The 25,323-nt window shown below is 45.7% G+C and overlaps 1 protein-coding gene across 10 annotated transcripts in view; it reads right to left on the reverse strand.

Annotated features, from left to right (window-relative positions):
• The window catches only part of HDAC4 (histone deacetylase 4), a 410,616-nt gene that overhangs the window by 234,891 nt on the left and 150,402 nt on the right, over nt 1-25,323 (reverse strand). The window lies entirely within an intron of this gene.

Below are 25,323 nucleotides of genomic sequence, written 5' to 3' on the forward strand. Positions count from 1 at the left end.
AATCACACCAAAACAGAACAGAGACGCAGCTTTCTTCACCTGAAACCAATCCACAGGGCTGTCCACCTCTGGACGGATGGCACCTGCGACGTGGGACCCACAGGCCCTCTGTGGCCAAGGCGGGCGCTGTGCTGTGGCGGCTCACACTTAAGTGTCCACAACAGAAAGGAGAGCAAGCTTTTTTTTTTTTTTACTGCTTGAAAAAACATCTAGAAAGATTCACTACTCAAATTATTTGGCAAGTGTGTTATCTTTAGTTTTGCTTTCACTTTTTTATAATGCAGTTTTATTGAGATACATCATATATTCAGATGCCATATAATCACCCACACTGTACAATCAGTGGCTCACAGTATCATCGTATAGGTCGACTGCTGAATAGACTTTCACTTTTTAAAAAATTTTTATTAATAAAACCAATCAACACACAATATGAACATTCTTTTTTTATCACATAGTTGCACATTCATCATCATGATCATCTCTTAGAACATTTGCATCAATTCAGAAATAAATATAAAAAGAAAACAGAAAAAAAATTTATACATACCATACCCCTTGCCCCTCCCTTTCACTGATCATTAGCATTTCAATTTACTAAATTTATTTTAACATCTGTTCCCCCATTATTTATTTATTTTTAATCCATATGTTTTACTCATAAGGTAAATAAAAGAAGCATCAGACATAAGGTTTTCACAATCACACATTGCGAAAGCTGTATCATTATACAATCACCTTCAAGAAACATGGCTGCTCTACATTTTCAGGCAGTTCAAAGGGCAAGCTTTGAGCTCAACTGCAACTACAAGGAAAGAGGAGAGGGAGCACATCGGTGTCAGATGCGTGCTCCTCATACGGACAGTCTGAACTAAGAGGCACCTGCAGCCCAAGATCCAGTTTCATACATTAGAAGACACACATCCTACTGATGGCCAAACACCAAGTTAAGCAGTAGACAGAGCTAATTAGAACCTCAGGTTCCTGAAATCTGCTCAATGCCCCACACCTCCCACTCCAAGAATACAGAAATTATGATTAGAATACAGAATATAATCCCCACACCTCACTTTCCACACAGAGTTCAGCTCAAAAGAAAGAGAAGATTCTGGTTACCAATGGGTGCTCTAAGCAAGTTTGCTGAAGTCCAGCTGCCTATCTGGGATAGAGGCTTCAGAACAGAGGGCTGAAAGGACCTTACTGGGTAGCAGATGTTGCCTTGGGCACGCCATGGGCAGAGAGCTGAAACTGAGGACGATGCATCAGGACAGAGCTCTCCAAGGGCCATCCAATCTAGGAAAGGGGGACTGGAAACCCACCTGTTAGGCCAAGAAGGAGCTGTGAAGAACCTGCTGTGAGAAGCAGACTCCCCTACGACCATGCCTTTATGGAAGGAGCCTCCAAATTCATGTCCTATTCATGCAATCTCAGGTCTAGAAATTAAGAAATAAGACTAGGCCAGAACTTGGGAAACCTGGGGTCCACAGGAAAACAAAACAAAAAGGTTCTACAATCCAGGGCATCAATAATTCCAGGGCACATGAGACACCCAAAGAAGGAGGGAAAAAAGGGGAAAAGAGAAAACTTCCTCTTGAAGACAAATTTACAATAAAAATCTAAAATTACAAATGACACACAGTAACGAGGAGAGAATCAGCAAGCACAACAAAACAGAGAAAGGACTCCACAATATCCACAGAGAACAAAACAATATGGAAAAAACTAATACATGCATGTTTTTAAAAAGCAAGAAGTTATATGAAGGAAAAGCCTATAATGTAAGAAAGAAACCATGGAAAAAGAAATGGACTTTTTTTTTTTAATAACGAATTTTCTAAAATTGAAAAGTAGAGCCACTGGGCGGCCCACACAAGCTCAGCAGGCCATGGCAGAGACCTGGGTTCGATTCCCAGTGCCTACCCATGCAAAAATAAAAAAACATAGAGCCACTGAAAATAGCTGATTGGGCATAGCTAGAGACAGAACACTGAATTGGTAGATAGATCTGAATCACCAGAATACATTATAAAAAGGTAAGGAGGGCGGGCCATGGTGGCTCAGTGGCAAGATTTCACTTGCATGCCAGAGTGCCAGAGACCTGAGTTCGATTCCCAGGGCCTGCCCATGTAAAAAAAAAAAAAAAAAAAAAGGGTAAGGAGAAAAGCAGCTTGAGTAAAACAGTGTGATGGCCCAACAAATACCGAGCATGAACTCAAGGAGTAAAGAATGGAAATCATGGAAAAGAAGTACTATTCAAAGAGATAATGAATCAAGAATATTCCATAATTCCAGAAAGATAAGAGTTAGGTTTAAAAAGCATGCTACTGTATGGGCACTTGCTTTCTTATCTCTTCGTTACCTAGAAGTAGAACATTTAGATCACATGGGAGGTGTGCGTCTAACTTTTTAAGAAACTGATGAATGGTTTTCCAACGCAACTGTATCATTTTACAGTCTCGCCCACTGTACATGAAAGCTCCAGTTCTTTCACATCTTTGCCAACAATTGGTACAATTTTTTTTCCATTTTAGCCATTTCCTCAAGCCTAGGGTTTATATTCTCCTAAAAGTATTGATCCAAAAGCAGAGGCTTTAACTTTAAGCTCAACTTTTCACTTTGTCGTTTTATACACCAGGCATTTGTTAATGTATCTAAAAAAATCTTTGCCTAACATAGGAATAAATATTTGTGACCCTATTTCATTCTAGAAGATTCATACTTTAAAGTTTTACAGTTAGGTCTATAACCCATATAATTAAATCGGTATGGTAATAAAAATGAAAAAAGAAGGATAAACCAGTACAAATCCACAAGTAGACACATCCCAATAAAACGTCAGACACCAAACATGGGGAAAAAATCTGAAAACCTCCTAGACAAAAAAGACCCTAAGAAACAAAACCTACACCAAGATCTAACTTCTCATCAGCAATAACAGCACAAAACGCCAAAGGACAATAAAAGAACTTCACACTGCAAAGAAAAATTTAGTATCCTACAATTCTATACCCACTAAAGTATCATTCAAGAGAAAGGGAGGAAAAAAGACATTTTCAGGTGATGAAAACTGAGACTGCTTACCTCTTACATACCACTGCTGAAATAACAACTAAAGGATTCTTTCAGAAAGACGAAAACCAAGCCCAAAGAGAGAGTAAGCTGTGAGAGCCAAGGCCAGCCAAAACACTGGAGAATGGGAGCCACTGTGGACAAGCACTGAGTGTCAAGTTCATCAGAGGTTTCACATAGTTCCTGAGATGACTTTCGCCACATGTGTTACTGTTTTCTGAAGCTTTTGTTTTACCTGTATGTGTGTAAAACTTATTCCTTTTGTCTTAATATGGGACATGATAAAAACAAAAAAGCACTGTCTAAAACACCTGGTTGGTTTTTTCTTAAGAACAAGGTAAACTGTAAAAGCAAACAAGTTCCCCTCTACACTTTGACAGTCAGGAAATTTAGGGCCAAATTGGTCCTAAATAATTTTACAGGACTTGTGACATACATTCCTGGTCTCCACTTCTCTGTAACAGATCATCATGTTTCCTTTGCTGTCATTTCTTTATCTCTACTCTTACGTAACATGCACTAATGAAATAAGGATTAAGTGTAGCTGCCCTTGAAACTGCACTCCAAAGTTGCCAAAGCAGTGGGCATGCTAACCAGCCATTTGGCTTATTCCCATTTCAAGGAGGCAAAGACCACAGAAATGCCGCCGAGTCTGAGTAACTCTCTGCAAGACCAGAAGCTGGGTTTATTAACTATTACTACTGGGAACAGGTCAACAGCTCATCAAGTCTAGTTTTAAGCACAGAAAAACATCACTAAAGTGACTGACAGCCATCACCTTAAGCACAGGTGAGCTCTTCTCAATGTGTTCCACTTGACATCACATTTGCATGTCAGAGAGCCCTTCTTCCAAATCAGCTAGTCTATACAAATGCAACTCTGTGAGAAATCATCAGAAGATTGCTTGTCTTTTGCTATGTTGAGAAATCAGTTAAAAGTAACCAGCTTCTGGAAAAGGATAAATCATTTTATGCAAATACTTTCCCAAAGGCTCTCTATTAATGCAAATATGTTTGTCTTTTATTTCAATGCAAACAGCATCTGTTTTGCACAGCCAATGCCACCACTTTGTAGTTTGTGCTGAGCAATTCAAGTGTGTTCCAGATGCTTCTTAGAGTTTGAAACAGATTTCCAGAGAGCCAGAGTCACAAAGAAGTTCATTGAAGAGAACAGAAGGAAGGCAAGTTTGGTGGAGTTCGTGAGAAGGATTCTTCAATTTTAAGACAAGAGAAAAACAAATCCAAAAACAAATTTCAGCATTTACTTCTGAAGAGGATTGGTTTTGTGCTGGGATTTTAGTTTTTAAACAGTTTTTACTAAAGAGAAAATTAGGAATGCCTTTTATAAATTCATTTTGCTGGGAAAATACACTCAGAAGAACAACACATGTTGAAAAAGAAAGGCCAGGCAGTACAGGGCTGCCATCAAGAGCACCCAACACAAAACCAAAGCTGGCTCTGGCTCCTCTCAGAAGCCAGGGCCACCCAAGGCCTCCTGCTTCTCTTTGCAGACTGGGTGTTGATCCGGATTCTGTCAAAGGCTCCAGGGCCCCCTGCCAACATTAACACCCTAGCATCACTTTTCTGCCTCTGTCACTAGACTGAGAACCCCTAAAAGTATGGACAACGTCTTGTGAGCTTTTGTAGCCATGGCCCAAGGAACAATGACAAGCTCAGTAACAGCAGGTTACTGAGTGGAGGGATGGAGGGATGAACAGATGGACAGATGGATGGATGGATGGATGGAAGGATGGGTGGGCAGATGGAGGGATAGAGGGATGGATAGGTGGGCGGATGGAGGGATGGACAGATGGGCAGATGGAGGGATGGGGTAGATGGAGGGATGGATGGATGAAGGGATGAAGGATGGATAGATGGGTGGATGGAGGGATGAAGGGATGGATGGACGGAGGGAACAGGGTTGGAGGGATGGAGGGAGGGATGGATGGGTGGGCGGATGGAGGGATGGAGTGATTGAGGGATGGGGTAGACAGAGGGATGGATAGATGGGTGGACAAAGGGATGGAGGGATGGGGTAAATGGAAGGATGGGTGGATGGGTGGATGGAGGGATGGAGGGATGGAGGGACAGATAGATGGGTGGGTTGAGTGGGTGGGTGGGTGGACAGCTGTGTGAATGAATGAATCACACTACATCTGGGGAAACAGATAATACAAAAAAAAACTGGCCTGAGGTTCTTCAGATTTTAAATACAGTCAACTTCCCAATCTCTACCTATTCAAGAGTATCTGGCAATAGTTTGACGTCAAACCATTAATAATATTAATTTTACCATTCCAGAGGTACAACTTGCAGATATATCACAAATCATGCCTACTAGAGTAAGTACCCCAAAGGACAGACAATAAAGAAAGGACCAGAACCTGTATACTTTTAGAGGTCACTAAAACTAAATATCTACTCTACATGAACCTACTTTTAAAACCCCAAAATATGTATTTAGACAAATAATTTTCAGGTAAATAACAGATTAAACCTTGTGATAACCACCTTGATAATTAACTCTATGATTAATTTAGTTTCAGACTGACTAATTTTCCCATATATACTATTAATCATCTCATGTTACTCCCCTTTCTCTCTACTTCATGCAACAAAGGATTTTGTTTATGACAAGATACTTTCTAAATATCAATATATAATGGGTAAACATGGTTGTAAAAAAACACAAGTGCAGAATAAAGAAGCAAAAGGGAATTCGGCCCAGTCCTACTACAGACAACAACCAAAAACCTGGATAAAATACAAACCATCCTTCTAAGGGCAGAGCTACATTAATAAAATAGTGAAGAATACCAAACAGAAGTCAGGGATTTGAGCCTGGCATTTGGGGCTACTTTTCCCCTGGATGGTATCTGCACAGCTGCCAGCTACTCTTCGGAATCTTCAGTGCTTCTGGCAGTTTCTCATAAGAGATGAGGCTCAGGGATGGAAGTTCAGGGATCAGAAGGAGGGATGGAGGTAAGTTTGGTAGTTCTTCCAATTTGATCTGGGATGCTAAAGAAATCCCTAGTAATAAAGGGGATAATAAAAAAAGAGGTCCTTGAAGATAGCCACAGTTTAGCTCGTAGCAACTACAATCCTTGAAATCAGACTGAGGTGGTGACTGAGTGCTCGTGCTCCCCAGCTCCTGTCAGCAACAATGTGAAACACCTTACGAGGCTTCAATCATTACAAGAACTTTGCAGATGATATACCCAATACGCCCAATACACCTAATACACACACAGCAGGCACAGGCAAAGGCAATACAGCAAGAACAAAAGTCAACATAAACAATAAACAATAGGAGACCCTCAGTTGCTCCAGATAATGAAATTATAAGAGACTTCATGAATTATTCGCTCTGGCCAATGATGTATAAATGCTAGTCTCAAAGTAAGATTAACAATGGTATTCTTATAATAATAAAATAGCTGAGTTCAACTTAAGATTCTGTTGTGGTTTTAGACACAAACTTTACAAAAACTAGGCTTTCTACGTTTAAGAAGATAAAAGATTGATAATGTTAACAGGGAAGTGGAAACTTGAAAAATTAAAATTCTAGAAATAAAAAATACAATAAGCTAAGAAGTCTATCAATTGATTCAACAGATTAGGAACAGCAAAAGTGGAACAGTGAACAGAAAGACGGGTCAGAATTAACTGTTCAGGATGGCCACAAAGGGACGGAGTAGGTAAGACAAACAAGGTGCGCTGAGACGACATCATACGTAATTGGAGATATCAAAAGAGAATGATACAGAGGCAATATTTTAAAAGACAATAGTGGAAAACATTAAAAAATTGACAAAAACACAAAGTAAAAGGATTGAAAACCGAAAAAGGAACAGGAAGGGAGGGGAGCTAACCCTCAAAGGAGTAACAGAGTGATTACAATTTCTCAACAGAAACAACTTAAACCAGAAAAAAGAAATGACATCTTTCAAAGTGCAGAAAGATAGCTGGAAAGTGCTGAGAGTGTATAACTGCCAAACCAGACTTCTATGCCCATTATGAAATTCTTCAAAATGCAAGTGAAATAAAAGCATTTTCTGACAAAAGCAGATAATTTGTCTGTCACCAGGGAACTTTCTCTCTCTCCTTCGGGAAGAAGATGGTCTTAGATGAAAGACTGAATATGAAGAATTATATACACAAAAGTGGCATGGGTCTAAATATGTGAATACATTTAAATAAGTATTAATTTTATAATAAAACAAAGTATATTAAACAGTGGCATAGAACAGACTGGACAAAACATCAAAGCATGTAATAAAACAGCAGATACAAACACAAAGATATTAAGAATTACACTGAATGTAAACAAACTAAAGTCTCTAATTAAAAGCAAAGATTTCCAAGCAAGGGCAAATAACAAACTAAGCCCAATTATATGTTATTTATAAGGATACATCTAAACACAAGGCTATAGAAAGTAAAAACTAAAACCTTGGGGAAAAAAATATGTATCATACAAACACATAAACAAAGGAAAGCTGATATAGCAAAATAAAATAAGAAAAAGTAGACAAAGTCACTGATTTTCAACTTCCAAAATCCCTGACGTTCAGACCAAACGTCCCTCTAAATGAATCGGAATCTGCGGTGGGAGCCGGCCCTGAGGAGTGCACAGAGCTCCCTGGCAGGTTCGAGTGTACTGCTCTGAGATGAGACGCATGCTCTTGCGATGAAGAGGAACACATCACATTATACAAGATTCAAAAGGAATAGATAAGAACTCTAAACGTATAGGTACCTAATAACATAACAGAAGCTCGAAAAAATATAATGGGTAATTCCAAAAACAAACAAGTCCACAGTCAATAGTGAACACTGTATAGCCATGACTATTCAAATTGCTCTGGAGGGCCTAGCTAAAAACAAAAGGAATGGAAAGGAAAACGTAAAATGATCATCCTTTGCAGTCAGCATGTGGAACATCCAAAAGAATCTACAGACAGTACTAGCATCAATAAGCAAATTCAGCCAGGTCACTGGATATACAATATGCAAAAATCAAGAAAACAAAGGTTACAAAAAGACACAGAGGCCAACTGAACTATGCCCGACATGGGCGTGTTCTGGTCCTGCAGGCAGCCACTGGAACACGGTGTCTTAAAATGTGAGCATAGTTACAGTGTCACCAACTTCCCGAGGCCAGGCCTAGGTCCTGACAGCCCAAGTCCTTTATAACCAGAAGAGATACAGACACCAAGAAAGAAAAGCCATGGGGAGGGGCCAGAAGCCGAAGTCAGAGGAAGAGAACAAGAGGATGTCAGCACATGCGGGGAAAGCCAAGGAACCTGGGGGCTGCCTCCCAGAGAAGTCGGACTCCAGCCCATGCCTTGACTTGGCCATCTGGCTCTGAAAGCATGAGCCTAAAAATTCCCATTGTTCAAGCCAACTGCTCATGTGGTATTTGTCATAACAGCTTGGAAAACTAAGACAAAGAGCAATTACAATAGTATAAAAAAGATCCACAATAAGACTGATGGACCCTTAGCAAGACAATAAGATTGATGGACCCTGATCAAGACAATAAGATTGATGGACCCTTAGCAAGACTGACAAAAAGAAGAGAGAGGACGCAAATAAATAAGATCAGAAATGGAAGAGGAGACATAACCACTGACCCCACAGAAATAAAGAAGTAATAACAGGATACTATGAACAACTTTATGCTAATAAATATAACAATATAGATGAAACGGATAACTTTCTAGAAAGGCACGAACAACCAACTTTGACTCAAGAAGAAATAGACGACCTCAACAAACCAATCACAAGTAAAGAAACTGAATCAGTCATTAAGAAGCTCTCCACAAAGAAAAGTCCAGGACCAGATGGCTTCACATGTGAATTCTACCAAACATTCAAGAAAGAATTAGTACCAATTCTGCTCAAACTCTTCAAAAAAATTGAAGAAGAGGGAAAGCTACCTAACTCATTCGACCAAGCCAACATCACTCATACCAAAGCCAGACAAAGATATTACAAAAAAAGAAAACCACAGACCAATCTCTCTAATGAATATAGATGCAAAAATCTTCAATAAAATTTTAGCAAATCATATCCAGCAACACATTAAAAGAATTATACATCATGACCAAGTAGGATTCATTTCAGGTATGCAAAGATGGTTCAACATAAGAAAACCAAATAATTGTAATACACCATATCAACAAATCAAAGCAGAAAAGCCACATGATCATCTCAATTGGTGCAGAAAAGACATCTGACAAAATTCAACATCCTTTCCTGTTGAAAACACTTCAAAGGATAGGAATAGAAGGGAACTTCCTCAAAATGATAAAGGGAATATATGAAAAACCCACAGCTAATATCATCCTCAATGGGGAAAAACTGAAAACTTTCCCCCTAAGATCAGGAACAAGACAAGGATGTCCACTATCACCACTGTTATACAACATTGTGTTGGAAGTTCTAGCCAGAGGAATTAGACAAGAAAAAGAAATACAAGGCATCAAAATTGGAAAGGAAGAAGTAAAATTCTCACTGTTTGCAGATGATATGATACTATATGTTGAAAATCCTGAAAAATCCACAGCAAAACTACTAGAGCTAATAAATGAGTACAGCAAAGTGGCAGGGTACAAGATCAACACTCAAAAATCTATAGTGTTTCTATACATTAGTAATGAACAATCTGAGGGGGAAATCAAGAAAAGAATTCCATTTACAACTGCAACCAAAAGAATAAAATATTTAGGAATAAATTTAACTAAAGAGACAAAAGACTTATACAAAGAAAACTACAAGAAATTGTTAAGAGAAATTACAGAAGACCTAAATAGATGGCAGGGCATACCGTGTTCATGGATTGGAAGACTAAATATAGTTAAGATGTCAATTCTACCTAAATTGATTTACAAATTCAGTGCAATATCAATTAAAATCACAAAAACTTACTTTTCAGAAATACAAAAACCAATAACCAAATTTATCTGGAAGGGCAGGGTGCCCCGAATAGCTAAAAGTATCCTGAGAAAAAAAAATGAAGTTGGAGGTCTCAGGTTACCTGACTTTAAGGCATATTATGAAGCTACAGTGATGAAAACAGCATGGTACTGGCATAAAGACAGACTTATTAACCAATGGAATCGAATAGAGTGTTCAGATATAGACCCTCTCATCTATGGACAATTGATCTTTGATAAGGCAGTCAAGCCCACTCACCTGGGACAAAACAGTCTCTTCAATAAATGGTACCTAGAGAACTGGATATCCATATGCAAAAGAATGAAAGAGGACTCATATCTCACACCCTATACAAAAGTTAACTTAAAATGGATCAAAGACCTAAACATTAGATCTAAGACCATAAAACTGTTAGAAGAAATTGTAGGGAAATATCTTATAAATCTTATACTTGGAGGCGGTTTTATAGACCTACACCCAAAGCAAGAGCACTGAAGAAAGAAAGAAAGAAATGGGAACTCCTCAAAATTAAACACTTTTGAGCATCAAAGAACTTCATCAAGAAAGTAAAAAGACAGCCTACACAATATTTGGAAACAACATATCAGATAAAGGTCTAGTATCCAGAATTTATAAAGAAATTATTCAACTCAACAACAAAAAGACAGCCAACCCAATTACAAAATGGGCAAAAGACTTGAACAGACACTTCTCAGAAGAGGAAATACAAATGGCCAAAAGGCACATTTATGACAAGTGCTGGAGAGGATGTGGAGAAAGAGGCACACTTATCCACTGTTGGTGGGAATGTCAAATGGTACAACTGCTGTGGAAGGCAGTTCAGCGGTTCCTCAAAAAGCTAAACATAGAATTGCCATATGACCCAGCAATACGATTGCTAGGTATCTACTCAGAGGACATGAGGGCAAGGTCACAGACATTTGCACACCAATGTTTATAGCAGAATTATTTGCAATTGCAAAGAGATGGAAACAGCCAAAATGTCTATCAACAGATGAGTGGCTAAACAAACTGTGGTATATACTTATGATAGACTACTATGCAGCTGTAAGACAGAATAAAGTTACGAAGTATGTAACAACATAGTTGGACCTTAAGGACATTATGCTGAGTGAGAAGGACAAATACTGATGGTCTCACTGATATGAACTGGCATTAGTAAATAAACTTGGAGAATTTCATTGGTAACAGAGACCATCAGGAGATAGAAATAGGGTAAGATACTGGGTAATTGGAGCTGAAGGGATACAGATAGTGCAATAGGACTGAATGTAAAAACTCAGAAATGGATAGCACAATACTACCTAACTGTAATACAATTATGTTAGAACACTGAATGAAGCTGAATGTGAGAGTGATAGAGGGAGGAGGGCTGGGGGCACAAATGAAATCAGGAAGAAAGACAGACGATAAAGACTGAGATGGTATAATCTAGGAATGCCTACGGCGTATAACGATAGTGACTAAATGTATAAATTTTAAAAATGTTTTTGCATGAGAAAGAACAAAGAAATGTCATTACTCCAGGGTACTGAAAATAGATGGTAACTAATACGTTAAAATTTCAACTTATGTATGAGACTAAAGCAAAAAATGCTTATTTGGTACAGAATTTATATTTTGACTAGTGCATTTCCTAATATAACTTATGTAGACAGCTTAACTGAACACCATAAGTACATGGAACCTTGAGTAGGACATGAGATTTTGTGGGTTTGTCCAGAGTGATGCCCTGATAAATCCCAGAGTGATTTGATCAGTGAATAAAAAAGTATTTGCAAAGTCCCCTTTGGGGAATCGTGAGAAAGGGGGAAAATTCAACCTCCCCAAGTTGAATTCTTGATATTCTCACAAGCAGTGTGGACAACTAACGCTATAGGCTGAGCCCCCAGTCTTGGGGGTTGTTCATATGAAACTTAACCCCACAAAGGATAGGTCAAGCCTACTTAAAATTAGGCCTAAGAGTCACCCCCAAGAAAATCTCTTTTGTTGCTCAGATGTGGCCTCTCTCTCCAGCCAACACAACAAATAAACTCATCACCCTCCCCCTGTCTATGCGGGACATGACTCCCAGGGGTGTGGACCTTCCTGGCAATGTGAGACAGAAATCCTAGAATGAGCTGAAACTCAGCATCAAAGGATTGAGAAAAACCCTAGAATGAGCTGAGACTCAGCATCAGGGGATTGAGAAAAACTCTGGAATGAGCTGAGACGCAGCATCAAGGGATTGAGAAAACCTTCTCCACCAAAAGGAGGAAGTGTGAAATAAGACAAAGTGTCAATGGCTGAGAGATTCCAAACAGAGTCGAGAGGTTATCCTGGAGGTTATTCTTACGCATTAAGTGTATATCACCTTGTTATTCAAGACATAATGGAGAGGCTGGAGGGAACTGCCTGAAAATGTAGAGCTGTGTTCCAGTAGCCATGTTTCTTGATGATGATTGTATAACGATACCGCTTTCACAATGTGACTGCGTGACTGTGAAAACCTTGTGTCTGATGCTCCTTTTATCTACCTTGTCAACAGATGAGAGGAACATATGGAATAAAAATAAATAATAGGGGGAACAAATGTTAAAATAAATTTAATCTGAAATGCTAGTGATCAATGAAAGGGAGGGGTAAGGGGTATGGTATGTATGAATTTTTTTTCTGTTTTCGTTTTCTTTCTTTTTCTGAATAGATGCAAATGTTCCAAGAAATGATCACGATGATGAATATGCAACTATGTGATGATATTGTGAATTACTGATTATTTATGTAGAACGGAATGATCAAAAGAGGAATGTCTGTGTTTATTTGGTGGTTTTTAGTATTTAAAAAAATAAAATTAAAAAATTTTTTAAAAATAAAAAAAGAATGTTTTTATGTTAAATTTTATCAATAAAAATATTAAAAAAAAAAAAAAAAAGATCCAACACCTAGGAACAAATCTAACAAAATATTCAGGTCTCTCCCCAGAAACGAGTGGGTCATGAGTACAGGCCACTGCCCCCTGCTTGGGCCCACCTTCCTCCTGCCCAGGGCTCCCAGCATCCCTGCCTCTTGCTGAGCCGTGGGAAGCACTCTTACCAGAGTTATCCTTCTAAAACAGTAGCTTGAAAACAGTAACTTTCTGACCATGACCCACAGTACAAGAAGATACAGCACACACCCAATATTATGTAACCAAAAATGTCACAAGACAATAACATGTCCTTTTTGGGTGCAATCGGATATTTGTCATTCTGTTTAATTTTAAAGTTGTCGGGACCCATTCCCTCGACTGACTTCATTCTCCAAGCCTGGTGCTGACCTGAACTCTGACACGATCTCCAAAAGCCAGCCTGCGTGCAGGCTCTTTCCTGCTTTCCCCACACCTCCCCGCGAAGTCCTGCACCTTAAAAGCCAAGTGGCCCCAAAGGCAGCCTCCTCCTGCATGAAGACCTCAGGAAGCCTGCCCTCATTCTGGACTTCGTCCGCAGGTGTGACGTGCCAGTCTCACCATACCACACACCCCTGGGCACAAAGTCCCCTTCACACTGATGGATTACTGCCAAGGGAAACCCTTGGGACTGTGAACCTGAAACATTTGGGTCATTTGCACGCACGGTGGCTACTGGAGACTCATGTGGCGAAATATGTGTTCCCAGAATGCACAGAGAACAGGGCCCAGGCATTAGATGCCAACACCATCCTGGCTGGGCTGGTGGTCACAGCGAGGCCCAAGGTGCCAGGTGGGCAGAGGCCACGGGAGACCTGTCAGAACTGGAGCTGATGCCTCTCCCACAAAGGCCTTGGGGTCCCCAGCGCTTCCTGTCTATGGGAAGACTTGCACCCTACATCCCCGAGGGGCCTTGCCAAAGGGAGGAGGGGAAGGAAGATGTGAAAGGCGAAGCTGGGCCTGTCCTGGTAAGGAGGCTCAAGACTCAAGGAGCTTTCCAGGGAGTGCTTCTCCCTCTTGGCTGGCTGCACAACAACTCTGTGGCCACTGCCTCCATGAAGCTCAGCTAAAAGACAGAGGTCAAGAAGTTGGTCCAATGAGGGTCTCTGAGGACGCATCCAGGCCTGGGACAGCTCCGTCCCACACATGCGCACTCAGGAACACCCGTGCATACGCATGCACATGGCAGAATCCAAGCTGGGAGCCTGGCCTCTAAATTCGAATTGGCCTCCATTCTCACAAGCCGTCTGATCATAAGTAAGTTTCTTACCCTCTTGTGCCACAATTTCTTCATCTCAAAACGTGAGGACAAGGCTCAGATCTCACAGTGCCACCATGAGGGTTTAGCAACACAATACAAATTACATACCTAAAAAGGAACTGGCGATTGTCAAATAATGTGCTGAGTTTCTATCACCTTCCAGCGTGGTACAGAATGCCCTGAACTAGGCTGCTGGCCTCGTCTCTCTTTCCTCTAACAGTCTCCATGCCGTGGTAAGAACTGCCTTTGTGAATGGTGTGACTATAACCATGACTATCACTGAACACAAGTCTTCAGTGGCTCCTGAACACCTGGAGCAAGATTCCTTGGTCAAGACAAGGCCCATGGCCTCCTGCCCGGCCCCCTCAGCTGGCCCACTACCCCCAGCCCACCTAATCCAAGTACAGGTGCGCGCCCCCACCCTGCACCCCCGCTGGTCTCACGCCCGGGCCCCCACGAGCATCCTCCCCACCTCTGCTCACTCTGGGGTGCAGGACCCCACACTGTGCCTAGGGGTCTGCTTTCCTGGGGCAGGGGCTCTCATGCTTGACCTGGGTGCTCACAGGAAGCCCCTGTCCTGCTGGCAGCCAGCGCCCCAGGCTGCAAGAGCGCCATGGAGAAGGCCGGCTTGCTGCGGGTAGAGCAGCTGAGTGCCGTCACCCTCAGCAACCCCTGCAGAGAGGAGGGATCGGCAGTAGCCGGGGGCCCCCTCCATGAAACGAGCCCCCACGTCCCTTCACATTGAGTGCTCCTGTGTGTGGGGAGGGGTTCAGGAAGATCTGGGGAGGGAAGTTCACCATCACTCAGCCCACCCTAAAACGGTAAACAGAGCAGGGAGCATGTAAAGGAGAGCACTCCTGACAAGCCCTGCGTTCCTTCTCGGGCTTGCATTAGGCCCACCCAAAGGGGAAAGGCTGGAGAGAGGTGGAGAAAGGGATGAAGAAAATCCCTAGCCCCAAAGTACAGCACGGCAGCTGTGTGGGACCCCAAGGGGCACGCCTGCCTCAGCTCTCTGGGTCTGCAGTCCGTGCAGATGGGCTCTCACTGGGGAGACGGTGCTGCCAGCGAAGGGGGGAGGCCCTGAGGCGCTCTGACTGTGCGCCCTTGTTGGACACCCTGAGACCACCTAATAAAACACATCTCAACTATTACAGAAAACCGGCAGGTCACTGGCTTGCCAAATATCAGTCACTACAAGGAAAACGGAGTTCAACAACCTCAGGAGGGTACAGAGACAATGTCGAGCAAGGGCGCCTCTCTCCCGTAAAAGCAGGTCAGCCCCTGAAGAAGCCAGTTTGCTTCCTAAAGAGAGAGCCCCGAGAGGAGGGAGAGGGGGCAGGGGGGCGCACCCACTGCCCCCCTGCCAGGGTGATGGCGATGAGGGGATGAACCCTCGCTGTGAGACACTCCCCACCCCACGCCCAGACCCCCTGGGGGCTTCAGACACCTCCAGGGCCCATGGAGGAGAATGTGCACAGCCGGGGCCTGCTGTGCTGAGCACTGAACTGCTGGCTCCTCTGCCACCCTCAGGTAGTCAGACACCTGGCCTGGTCCAGATGAGGCAGGCAGCCAGTACCTGTTGCTTACTTGCAGCCCTCAAAAATCCAAGACAGAAACAAGCATGGAGTGAACGACCGCCATTTTCTGTGGGCTCTATGGGGAGCCAGCAGCTTCCTGGGCCATAAGGCCTTTGCAGGCAGAGGTGGGTGCAAAGGAGAGGCCCAAGGCAGGGATGGGCATCCCCAGCACTGGTGAGGAGCAGGCCACTCTAACAGGGGGTCTTTCCGCCTGGGGGCTACTCCCCAAACTGGTACAGATACCCAAAGTGCCTTCAATCCTTCGGGGGTCACCGAAAGACTCTGCTGGAATCCAGAGAAGGTCAAGCCCAGCTCACTGTGTCACCCCAGTTAACAGTGCCGACGCTCAGCCAGGACCTGGAGACAGCCGCGTTGGGGCGCCACTGAAGGTGAATGAGGTTTCAGTGTGCAAACGTAGGCCCAGGCTTTTCTGGACGCAGTGCCCACTGATGAGTGTGCTGAAAGAGCGAGGGCAAGGAATGGGCCTTGCATGGTTGGTACTTAAATGTCTGCTGAAAAACTGCTAACTTAAGACCACTCGTGGAGGCCTGGCAGAGGTGGCGGTCTGCCTTGGAAAAAGAAACGTGGCCCACCGCACTGGCTAAACCTGACAAATGACCTGCGGATACTCCAGGACCCTCCAACCCTCCTGGCCAGCTAAAGGTGTGAAGCAACACTGCATGGACTTGCTTCTCCCTCCGTCTGTAGGGGCAGAAGGGGGCTACTTCAGTAGCTGGAACAACAGATTAGCCTTTCTCTGGGGAACTCAAAGCACCACTGCCCTTCTCCTCCAGAAAGGAAGGGGCTCTTTCTGGGAGTCCCTGCTGGGGGGGGAGGGTGGGGGGAGGGGGCCAGGAGGTACTGTGGAAATGCCCCCATCCTCTACAGTCACCCAGCTAGGACACCCCACACTATTTGTGGTAAGGCCCACATTCATTTTTCTGTTCTCCCACAGGCTGACAGCTGCCTCCGAGAACACCCTACTTTCAGAGACTGCTGAGTGGGTGGGCTCTCCTCTCCTACCTGTGAAGCAGCCCAGAGGCCGGATGCAGGGTGCTCTGGCTTGGCCCCTGGGCCACCTGGGGAAACCAGTTCAGGAGGGGAGGCCGGCTGCTGAGGCAACCCACAGAAGTCAGGGACCCAGCTCTGGGGGCCTCCCCTTGGTAGGAGGCTCTCCCCAGCACACCGCTCACAGCGCTTAAAGAAAGGAAGCTACTGCCCGTCCCCATGGACGTGGACACCACACACAGACCCAGCCACTGGAGCCCCAGGGACTCAGGCGGGCTACCCTCCTAGGGCCCAGCACCATGCCCAGAGAAATCAGTTTCTAGTGATGCTCCCTAGGCCTCATAAACACAGCCATGAAACTCTTCCTTCCCAACTTCTGGTTTCTCAGCAAACACAGCAAGAGAGTTTCCTTATGGGGAAGTCACTGTTAGGCCAAGTGTGGGTGTGGCTCAAAACAAACCACTCCTGCCAAGAAGCCAAGGGCTCACACTTTGAACAGACTTCTGAAAACCCAATTGTCTGCCAACACCCTGAAACTGCCCCTCAAAACCCAGCAGCTTCTGGGCACCTCCAGGGCACCGACCCCTAGTCCAGGGCAGCAGCAGGCAAAAGGCCCATGGCTGTACTGAGGCAGACAAGCTGACTTGCTCTTGATATCCATGGGCTGGGGGTGCCCTCAGACCCCCTTCAGGTGGGAACAGAGACGTCCAGGCCCTGCCACCTGCCAGGTGCCTGGGCACAACCCTGGGCCCTGGGCAGACACTCCTACCTGAAGCCATGGCCAAAGGACTGAAAGGTGGGCCCAGCAAGGGCCCCCAGCCCCACTGCCAGTTCTGGGGATGCCTCCATCCCTCATGCCATGAGTCAGGACAGTCACCCAAGGGCCAAGGGAAGTAGAAAGGTCATTTGGCACATTCCCAGGCCATCCCTGGGCTCTCTCGGTGCCTCACCGAACAGAGGAGAAAACTGGTACTTTAGAATCAGCAGGAAGTTCTGGTGGACTGCTGGGGAAGGCCAGGAGTCAAGTCCAGAGCCACTACCCCTTCCACAAGCTCACAGCTGACTCCCAGTATGGCAGAATCTGCACGTCTATAGGGACATACAGGACCCCGGAAACTGCCCATTCTGTATCAACCCAAGGAAGGTGCATGAGGGCCTCAGGGGCAGGGAAAGGAATGCCCTCTATGTCTGCTTCTAACAGCCGCCTCCACAGAGAGTACTGAGGCCTGTGCAAGATGCACAGGCTTGAAGGACTGGCAGGGGGTTGCCTGAGAGAGAAGGCAGCCCCAAAACTTCCTCGATTGCCAGGTGCAAAAGTCAGCTAAACACACACCAAGGCCATACACTGCTACGACAAAGTCAGGCCACAACAGAGAGCCACCTGTGACCAGCAAGTAAAGGATGCTACCTGAGACCACGGGTGCCCCTCTACTCTGGGAGCTCCTGGTCCAGAATACGGGGACTGACTTCGCCCATGGCCCACAGTAACAAAAAGAAAGGGTCCTCTCCACCTGCCTGGCAACTCCTCAGACTGTGCTGGTACCCCATTTCTGCACAGCAAGTCTGCCTCCCTGGAGCCTCTCTACACTATCTGCAGCCAAAGGGAGGCCGTAGCTGCTGCTCCCACGTGCAGACCCTCGGGAGGGCAGGGAGGGGCTGTGAGAGCAGGGTGCTGGGGTGGGCAGGCCTCTGGCCTCAGAACCAACTTGCAGCCCACATGCCCAGCCATCGTCTGCAGTCAGCCAGTCTGCAGGCCCCCAACCTGCCTGCTTGGACCCACCTGGTCCTGTCCCATACAAGCTCTGCCTTCCAGGGGGCCCACAGAGTAGGGGCCCCAAAGGTAGGCGTCCATACTTTGACGGCACAAGGCCTGCTCTCTCTGAAAAATTTTGAACCACCTGGTCCAAGAAATGAACTGTGGGCTCCACAAAGCTCCCTGGTAACGGCCGACAGCCTACACCCCACCCCTTTTATTTCAAACCCCTCCTCAGGCCCCTCAAAGGCCACACCTGCCAGACAGCTTTCCCTGTGAACTTTCAATGTGGAAGCAACCCTTCCTTCACCCTGCCCACCCTGCCTCAGCCCCACCCACGCCTATACTGGCCTATACTGCTGGGGTCCCAAGGACAACGGGCAGTCTGGTTCATCTCCTCCAGCCTCATTTGCAAAACCCTAAGCCACAGGGGACGAAGCTGGGCCATCAACAGTCACCCCAGACTCCTCTGTGGCTCCACCCAGCAAATCCTCGGGATGGACTGAGAAAGGGAAAGTGACCAGTCGAGAACCCTCTTGGACACACCACCTGAGCTCTTCTGGGGTTAAGCCTTGGGGGTCCCATCTAGAACTGAGCAGAGACATCAGGGCTGGCTTGCCGGGGCTGTGGGAGGGGTGACCAGTGCTGGGGAGGTGCCAGCACCTGGCAATGCCACTCCAGCCACAATGTTCATAGTGTGTAGAAGCCAATCGGCTGTCACCGACCACCATGCGGCCCTCGCCACACCAAGTCAGAACCGCACTAACCTGAATCGCCGGTGACAGAAGACCCTCAAGCAGGAGACTGTCAGGAGTAAAGATGCGCCAGGGGCCCATGCGCCCTGCCATCGCAAACTCCCCAAGCCCCTCAGGATACGAGGTGAACAGGAAAACACGGACAGCCATTCCTGGAAGGTTTCCATGCCCATAGCAGCGATAGAGAGCTGTACCAGAGACACCAGCCACAAATCGGAAAACCAAACCACAGCTACAAGAACGCTTCCTCCCGAAGGAGCCTGGAGAGGAAGCAACGAAGCAGTGTGAGAGCCAGAGAGGCACAGCAACTGTGAGGGCTCGCACTCGGCAGGGCCAGTGCAGCAGCAGCCCAGACACTCTGTGATGGTGACACAGCAACAGAGAGCAAAACCCAGTGGAGAAGCCATCAGCACCCCCACAGCGAGCTCCGCTCCTGGGCCAGGCCTCCTGAGCCAGCCCCTCCATCTCTTCCTCCACCAGGGGAGCAGATGATTCACGGCCAGAGCTAGTTTCCAACACAAAGCATACTGCTGTTCACTGTTTCTAGCTTCTGAACTTTTAGACAGTAATTCCTCTGATTCCTAACAGATAATCTTTCAAATACCATTTCAGCTAAGAATGAAGGTGTTTTCCTAAGAAGACAAAGATCATCAAGCATTATTCTAAAAACTTCAGATCAAACAACAAGCTGTACTTGAATTCCATGCATAAATCAAAATTTTCTCTAACTCTTGTCTAAATTGAGTCAAAGGTTTACTAAAATAACCAGGAAATGCTGTGAAGAGGGTTCATATTCATTCAACTCTAATTTTTACTAGCTCAGTTCTTCAGTCAATGTCCCTGCTGAGTGTCTCCTCTTCACAAGGCACGCGTGTGCGGGAAGGATGCTGACCATCCCCAAGCAGCCCCTGGGGACGCAGTGTTGGGCCCTGCAAGCAGCTGTGGCCTGGGTGTCTCCTGGGGACAGGCAAAGGAGCCAGAGGCAGGGCCTGCTCTTCCTGCAGGCAGAGAAGGTGCCAAGAGATGGCAGGGATGACAATGGGGTTTAGAATTTCTCAGGGTAAAGCGTGATTTCAAAAAGATGCTGAGTAAACATGGCAGAAGTCAAGGATAAAGTTATCCTCATGAAAGAAAACAAATGTCTCTCCCAAGTTCTAACTTATCACAAAAAGGAATCAAAATACTTCATGCTTGCTTACTTTTACCGAACACTTATACAAATGTTATGATGCTTTCTGCTGATACTGACCCTGGGGGACAGGAACCCTCCCCTCCCCACAGAAAGGAAGGCCCCAGGCCTGGGGAAGGCAGAGCACGTGGCCCTGCAAGGCCCACTCAGAGAAAAGGGAACAGGGACCCCAGGAAACTGCACAAACCAGGGGCCTTGGCACTGACTCCATTCTGCCTTCCCATCCATGGCTAACCAAGACCAGCTGAGGGCCAACGGTGGGAAACAGTGAGGGACCCGAAGGAACGGGCAGTCCGCGCCTGGGCAGAGACGCCACCAGGCAACCCAGGGCAGGCGGGGGCACTGCCTAGGAGAGCTCCAAGAAGCTTTGACCAGCAGGCCCCAGGCTCAGAGCCCTGACCTAAGGTGCCCCACCCCCGCAACAAAAGAGAAGAAAGCAGCAGCAGCCAGACAAAAGAACTGAATTCAGCTGGCTATTAAAGGAAGTATATGCTAATAGCACTGGCAAGAAATGTATCAAGGACCAATCACCTCTAGGGCTGAATTTAAGGCAGGTGCCCTTTCAACTATCACTTGTGTAAAATTTCAATTAAAAAACACTCTTAATTTGCACTGCAACATTTAATTTACTAAAAGAAGAAAAGCATCAGAGCATCCCCTCATTATACATATACATACTTAAATACACACTACACACAGGTGTGTGTGTGTGTGTGTGTGTGTGTAGAACTAATGCAATGTGCAGTTTGCATGCCCTAGAAAGGGTGAGGTCCAGCTTCTTGGCACCTGCAGGACACCTTCTTTAGGGTACAGCCTCAGTGCCTGGGAGCCTGGGCTGCAACTCCAGGGCAGTGCACTGAGGAGGGGCCGGGAGACAGGAACTCTTTTGCAGGATCACTCCTTCATAGCCTCAGTCTCCTGGACCAAAAGAGAAGGTCAGTGCCCTGCACCCCTTGACAGGGCCACGTGCGTGCCCAGGCCCCACCTTCCCCCAGGCTTACCTCCCTGCAGGATGGCCTTCTCGCTGACAGCGCAGCACTGCAGTCCTGCCCTGGAGGTCCAAGTAGGAACCTCCAGAAGGAAAGACTTGGTGGTCTCAGGCCCAGTTCCTGGGGAGGGAAACGGGTTTGCAGTGGTAAGAGTGTCTCTGGTTACTCACGGAGGGCCAGGACCACACCTGGTGGTTCATATACGGTCCTGGGACAACAGGGTGGAGCCAGTCACACCTGCAGTCTTAGGGTAACTCGGGGGCAGGGTCCCCCGGGAGAGGAGGGGCTGCAGACTGGGTTCTGAATGTATGAACCCCAGGTTAGCATGGACATTCAAGGCCCCGTGAACTCCATCACTGGTAAGACAAACCTCTGGGCCAGGAGGTGCCCAGTGTGGGCAGAGGATCAGGAAGCTCGCGCCTCAGCCCTCCCAGTTCGCCCTGCACTTCTCTTCTATTGGCCTCTTGCCATTTGTATCCTTTTTCTATATTAAAGCTATAATCGTAAGCACAGGGTTTTCTGTGCACTTTGTAAATTATCGACACTGTGAAGGCAGTAGGAACCCCCGAGTCTGAGGCCAGCTGGTCAGAGTGTGGTTATAAATGGTGTCTGCAGTGTGGTCTCAAAGGGGCTCACCCTGAGCCTGGGGTCCGGCCTGAGCCCAGGTGGAATCAGACCTGAACTGATTGGGTTACTGCAGTCTTTGCAGTTGGTGACTGAATTTTTTACCCACAGAGTTGGGGTCAGAAGTTACAAAAGTCGCAGAAGTTCTTGAAATCTTAACTGATTCAAACTATTGAGGAAAGTGCAAATGGTCCACAGGTCACAAAGTGTAGTCGCAGCGCCAACAGTCACCACGCAGTCCCCCATGCCTCCCGGACTGTTCACCATCAATCACAGGTATGGCATGACATGCACGCGTGGCTTGGAGGGGTATGGAGGTCTTCCCTACCTGCCCCTCAACGTGTCTTTATACCAAATCAGAACAGGCGACTCACAGTGAAGGAGTCCAGGCAAGTGGCCGCCAGGAGAGAGCCTGTGCTCAAGGTCGCTGCTTAGGACAGCCTGCACTGCCGTTCTGGGACCAAGCCCAACATGCCCAAAGCAGAGGATGAGAGCCCAGTGGTCCCAGTGGGTGCTGGGGGAAGGCCAACTCTGGGTCGGCTGCATTGACAGCTTTGTCTGGACGGCCGCACTGGCCCAATGCCCGAGGGCAATATAGCCTTATTCCATGTTACCACATATGAAAATTCATGGCTAATAAAACAGACATGTGCCCATGCTGGGGATGACAAAACTGAGACCTAGAAGGGAATTCTTAGCAAGCCAGCGGGAGAAATCTGTAGTCTCAGTGGGACACGTTTGAGTTGTCCCTCCACTGGCTCAACTGGGGAGGAAAAAGAGCAGAACCAACAACAACCAAAAACTCAGGCAACAGTGCAGTGTGACAGAGCCAAGCACAGTGATAAAGAAAAGGAGGGGACGTTTACAAATGAGAACTGAAAATGCGTATTAAATTGTTTGTTTTATACATGGGGCTAAAAAACACTGATAATTCACATTCTGATTAGAGGTTTAACTTCCCAGGAACTGACCCACTGTTTCTTTCCCACCACTACAAAATAAGTTCTACTTAATCAACATCTTTTTATTACATACAGATAGAGCAAATGTCCAGTATTTCAAAAGTCATTAAACCGCTCATTTAATGAAGAAGAAGTAAGATAACGAGGTGACTGATGTGAACGCAAGTGAATACCACCTGTCGTCTCCAAGAGCTCTTAGACCAATATAGCCACCGACTGGAAAAACCAAATAGAATAAACTCTACACTGGTGAGCCGGCTCCTGACTAGGCACCCTTCCTCATTCAGGAAGACAGTGCCTACCCAATAAATAACAAATATTTTCTAACTAGTTACATAGCCCAAAATGCACCTGCAACTCAAAGGACAGTGTTTATTTGCCAAAGAAATGCAACCCTTCCCTTTTCTCAAATGGCAACTGACAGTAACAAAAGATTCAGAATTTAAAATTAGTAAAAAGGTTGCTGTTAACTATGTTTCTTTTTTAATGGCAAAAGACATCAGCAGTCTAATTCTAAAGTAATCCAAAATTTACTAGTTACTGTCTAATTTCAAACTGCCCGGTTTGGAAAAGCCTGGGGCACACAGCAGTACAGAGAACGCCTCTTGATTCTTAGAGACCGTGCCAGGACCCAGTTACTCTGGCAGGAGTCCTGGAGCTTCCCTGACGGAGCATGCAGCCATGCTCGGGGCACTGAGAAGGGGCCCGGCTGGCTCTGCAGGCAGCCTCCAGGGCTCTCAACCTGGCAGGTCACCCCCCAGACCAGGCTGCGTGCCGTGGAGGGAGCTCCCGGGGGCACTGTGTGCCCGACAAACCCACCAGCCAACCCAGACAGGCTTTGGTCACAGGGAACTTCATCTGTAAACCACATGGTGACTTTTGTTCTGAGGAGGAAAACTTCTCCAATGCTGCAACATTCAACAAGTAAAGACAAGCCCAACACAATCTCAATAAAAATTCACACCATGACACTGGATTCCAACAAACTGCACAATCCTGACAAAAAGACACAGTAACAATAATTTCAAAAGGTCAACAAAGAAACTCTGCTCTCTCTGTGAAACCTTCAATTTACTTGGCCGTTTTCCCATGGACATTCAATTAAAAACAACACTTTGGAGGCTAGAAGGCATTGAATGAAATAAGCCTCTCCCAACAGCCCCCAGAAGTCTTTTAGCACTTACAATCAACATTAATTCAAAAGCCAGTGCTTCAGAGGAGGTCCACACTTTCTCTGAAACCCACATCATCATTTTTAAAACTTAGTTCGGTAGGTATCTCTGACACCAAAGCGCAAGCAATAAGAGAAATCAGCTGGATTTATCAAAATAAAGAATAAAAAAAGATGTCAGGAAAGTGAAAAGAAAAACTCATGGAATGGGAGAGAATATTTGCAAATCACGTATCTGAGAAGGAACTTGTACCCAGAATATATAAAGAACCTTTAAGACGCAACAATGAAAAGAAAATAGGGGCAAAGGATCTGAACAGATATTTCTACAAAGATATACAAATGGCCAATAAGCACATGAAAAGATGCTCAACATCATGCGTCATCAGGGAAATGCAAACCAAAAGCTTAATGAGATACTGCTTCACACCCGTAGGACGGCTCTGCTCGGAGAGACAGTGACACGTGGTGGTGAGCATGTGGAGAAGCTGGAACCCTCACACACTCCCAGTGGGGATGCAAAATCGTGTTACAGCTTTAGGAAAATGGTTTGGTAGGGTTAAATCCAGTTATTGGATAATCCAACAGTCCCACTCCTGGGTAAATAGTGTTACTGCTTTGGAAAATGGTTTGGTAGGGTTAAACCCAGTTACCGGATAATCCGACAGTACCACTCCTGGGCGTAACCACGAGAGACGGAAACACAAGTCCACACAACAAGATGCACATGGATATTCACAGCAGCTTCCTTCACAACAGCCAACAACTGGAAAGAGATTCCCGTCACCAGATGAACGGTAAATAAAATTTAGTAGAGCCACTCGGTGGTATATTATTTGGACATAAAAAGGAATGAAGTCTTGATAGATGCTACAACATGGACAAACTTTGAAAACCTGATATTAAGTGACAGAAGCCAGTCACAAAAGACCACGTCAGATGAGTCCATTTATACGAAATGCCGGCATTAGGAAACCTGCCAGGCAGAAAGCAGCTTCGTGGTTGCCCAAGGCTGGGGGGAGGGGGAGTTTGGAGGGAAGAGGAGGTGATGGCTAGTGGGTCTGGGTTTCTTCTCGGGAT

Source organism: Tamandua tetradactyla, chromosome 3 (assembly GCF_023851605.1).
Source record: "Tamandua tetradactyla isolate mTamTet1 chromosome 3, mTamTet1.pri, whole genome shotgun sequence".
NCBI lineage: Eukaryota > Metazoa > Chordata > Mammalia > Pilosa > Myrmecophagidae > Tamandua > Tamandua tetradactyla.